This window comes from Cynara cardunculus, unplaced genomic scaffold (genome assembly GCF_001531365.2).
Source record: "Cynara cardunculus var. scolymus isolate 2C unplaced genomic scaffold, CcrdV1 Un_Scaffold_5024, whole genome shotgun sequence".
In the NCBI taxonomy this organism is placed as follows: Eukaryota; Viridiplantae; Streptophyta; class Magnoliopsida; order Asterales; family Asteraceae; genus Cynara; species Cynara cardunculus.
The window spans coordinates 29,150-33,459 of NW_020202199.1; positions in this window are offsets into that span (position 1 = coordinate 29,150).

A 4,310-nucleotide genomic window follows, 5' to 3' on the forward strand; every position below is an offset into this window, starting at 1 on the left:
AAAAACACAGTCACATTCACACGAACACAAAGGCGATGTCTTAATGTTAAGGACATTTCGTTGTGCTTGTGTGCACATAGTCGCATGTACTTCTTTTGGTGTATGTTCGGATCGCTGTTTCATCGTGAACATCTTCCCAACGTCAATAAATGGACATGCTTTTCACATGTTTTTCATGTGATCAGCGCATGTGGGTTCACATGAACACATCCAAAAAACCCCACCATTAAGTAGCACAGGAAACCAGTAACCTATGGATCTAAATTGTGAAATATACGATTTCGATTTGGTTTGATTTTAGCCTACCTTAAATTAATTACAAGCAAACAACATATTGGAGAAAGATCCTATTCATTGGTGCGATGTTTAAAATATCAGGTATCGTTGTGCAGGTGTGACGATATGAACATAAAATGCATTAGCTGTAAGTTCATATTGCTGATTCATATGTTGGCATTATGTTTTTTGGATGTGTTCATGTGAACCCACAGGCGCTGATCACATTAAAAACGTGTGAAAGCATGTCCATTTAATGACGTTGGCAAGATGTTCACGATGAAACAGCGATCCGGACATACAGCAAAAGAAGTACATGCGACTATGTGCACACAAGCACAACGAAATGTCCTTAACATTAAGACATCGCCTTCATGTTCGTGTGAATGTGACTGTGTTTTTGGATATGCACATACATCTAATGCATTTTATGTTCATATCGTCACACATGCACAACGATACCTGATATTGAAAACATCGCACCAACAAAATGTTTGTTCACAGATTTGTTTGTTGATACTAACTGTTAATGGTATCASACCTACTTCGTAACAAAAATGTGAACAACATACGASAATTAACATTACTTTGAACTATAAWAGGAAAACCATATGTTAGACAAACTGTAATATAGCAGGCTGATACGTATGTGAAAGCAAAAAACAATCCATCAATGAACGAAAACTAACTAATGGATTTTGATGTGAAGATAATGAACATAATAAAAAATGTTTACACATCATCATGAAATTTTTTGGGAAAACAACAATTGATCATTAAATTTGATTTTCTGAAAAACTAATGTATTGTTTTTCCTATTTTTGAAATTCATTAGAGTTGTCTACCTTTTTTGAGGTTGATTAACCACTGTTGACGGTCCTTATAAAATGACACTACCAAATAGGAAACATATATGTTATGCAAATGTATGATATAAAACAGGGGGTGCGACTAATGTGAAACCAAAAACAAGTAAGAAATGTCTAAGAGGTAGACAAAATGGANTGTATGTTCGGATCGCTGTTTCATCGTGAACATCTTCCCAATGTCAATAAATGGACATGCTTTTCACATGTTTTTCATGTGATCAGCGCATGTGGGTTCACATGAACACATCCAAAAAACCCCACCATTAAGTAGCMCAGGAAACCAGTAACCTATGGATCTAAATTGTGAAATATACGATTTCAATTTGGTTTGATTTTAGCCTACCTTAAATTAATTACAAGCAAACAACATATTGGAGAAAGATCCTATTCATTGGTGCGATGTTTAAAATATCAGGTATCGTTGTGCAGGTGTGATGATATGAACATAGAATGCATTAGCTGTATGTTCATATTGCTGATTCATATGTTGGCATTATGTTTTTTGGATGTGTTCATGTGAACCCACATGCGCTGATCACATTAAAAACATGTGAAAGCATGTCCATTTATTGACGTTGGCAAGATGTTCACGATGAAACAGCTATCCGGACATACAGCAAAAGAAGTACATGCGACTATGTGCACACAAGCACAACGAAATGTCCTTAACATTAAGACATCGCCTTTGTGTTCGTGTGAATGTGACTGTGTTTTTGGATATGCACATACAGCTAATGCATTCTATGTTCATATCGTCACACATGCACAACGATACCTGATATTGAAAACATCGCACCAACAAAATGTTTGTTCACAGATTTGTTTGTTGATACTAACTGTTAATGGTATCASACCTACTTCGTAACAAAAATGTGAACAACATACGASAATTAACATTACTTTGAACTATAAWAGGAAAACCATATGTTAGACAAACTGTAATATAGCAGGCTGATACGTATGTGAAAGCAAAAAACAATCCATCAATGAACGAAAACTAACTAATGGATTTTGATGTGAAGATAATGAACATAATAAAAAATGTTTACACATCATCATGAAATTTTTTGGGAAAACAACAATTGATCATTAAATTTGATTTTCTGAAAAACTAATGTATTGTTTTTCCTATTTTTGAAATTCATTAGAGTTGTCTACCTTTTTTGAGGTTGATTAACCACTGTTGACGGTCCTTATAAAATGACACTACCAAATAGGAAACATATATGTTATGCAAATGTATGATATAAAACAGGGGGTGCGACTAATGTGAAACCAAAAACAAGTAAGAAATGTCTAAGAGGTAGACAAAATGGAMATAYTTGTGAACAGACTGATACACAAATTTAAGATGCATGTTTGATTCTCAAAGAAGTATGAACATGTCAAAAGCAAATTCGTGGAGAAATCAAGAAATGTGCATAAATGTGTGTACTGAAAAGCAAATGTCGTATCCTACATATATCCGACATTCAATAACAAGTTAAACATTGAAACAAATTAGCGTTTTATAGTTGTTTACCTTTTTGGGTTTCCTCAACTACTGTTGTCGGTTTCTTTACTTGCATGTTTCCTTGCTTGGTACCGCGTTGAGGAGCCGAGTTTGTGTTGTCTGGCTCCTCGTTGATATTAACAGTTAATGGTATCACACCTATTCTGTCACAAAAATGTGAACAACATACGAGTATTAACATGAGTTTGAACTATAATATGAAAACCATATGTTAGACCAACTGTAAAAATAGCAGACTGAGACGTATGTGAAAGCAAAACACAATCAACCAATGAACGAGAACTAACTAATGGATGTACTTGTGAACATAATGAACATGCTGAAAAATGTTTAGAYATCAACATCAAAATTTTTGGAAAAACAACAATTGATCATTAAGTTTGATTTCTGAAAAGCAAATGTATTGCTTCTCATATTTTTGAACTTCATTATCAACGTAAACATTCAACAAGTAAATYGTTTATATTTATCTACCTTTTTTGAGGTACATTAACCAATGTTGACRGTCCTTATAAAATCACACTTCAAAAATTAAATAGCGATGTAAACCATTTAAAAGAATATAAGATGACAATAAACATATTTGTTCATATCAATGAACAATTAACTTTGACAYACYTATTTTGTCAATACAAATTGAAAACCTTATTGTTATTAACAAKAGTYATCACTAAAATAGTAAAAACATCTGTTATCCCAATGTATCATAAAAAACAGGGGTATGTCTAATGTGAAACCAAAAACAAGTAAGAAATGTTTAAGAACTGACAAAATGGATATACTTGTGAACAGAATGATACACAAATTTTAAATGCATGTTTGATTCTTTAAGAAGTATGAACATGTCAAAAGAYAATTTGTGGAGAAATTAACAAATGTACATAARTGTGTGTACTGAAAAGCAAATGTAGTATTCTTAATATATCCGACATTCATTAACAACTTAAACATTCAAACAAGTTAAYGTTTTATAGTTGTTTACCTTTTTGGGTTTCCTCAACTACTRTKGCCTGGTTCTTCACTTCCATGTTTCCTTGCTTGGTACCTCGTTGAGCAKCAGAGTTTGTGTTGTCTGGCTCCTCRTCAACGTCTACTGGATTATCTATTGTGTTTTTAAAGTTTGAGAAGGCGTATTTCTTCATTAATCTTTCGCTTTGTCTCCTTTCTGTATTTAAAATTTGTATCAAATGTTAACAGATTTCAAATATGATCATAAAAATCGAAGCCCTAATTCTTGTACAACTTACCTCTAACCCTATTCCCAGCTGCGTGCATTTCTAGAAAAGCATCCATCGATTTGTGCAGATTATGAACCTGATTTACCGCTAATGATCTACTCTATTGTTAGTACAGATTGGCGGTATCGTAATCAATCGTAGGTTACAAATCGGCTGGAGAATATTGGGTTCACGATGCGTGCGACATTATTACCAAAATACCCTCTGAACAATTGTTCATAAGCAGCTGATAAGCATGGTTTATTACATGCTTAAAGTACCTATTTCTTATATTTAATAGGAAGATTTTCATAGTTTATCCCAACCTTGAGTCATTTTTACTTCTTTATTTTCCATTTGTTATGTTTGGAGCTAATTGTGATGATGAATCTGTTTTTACAACAAGCTGGAGTAGATAACATCTTTTGACTCATT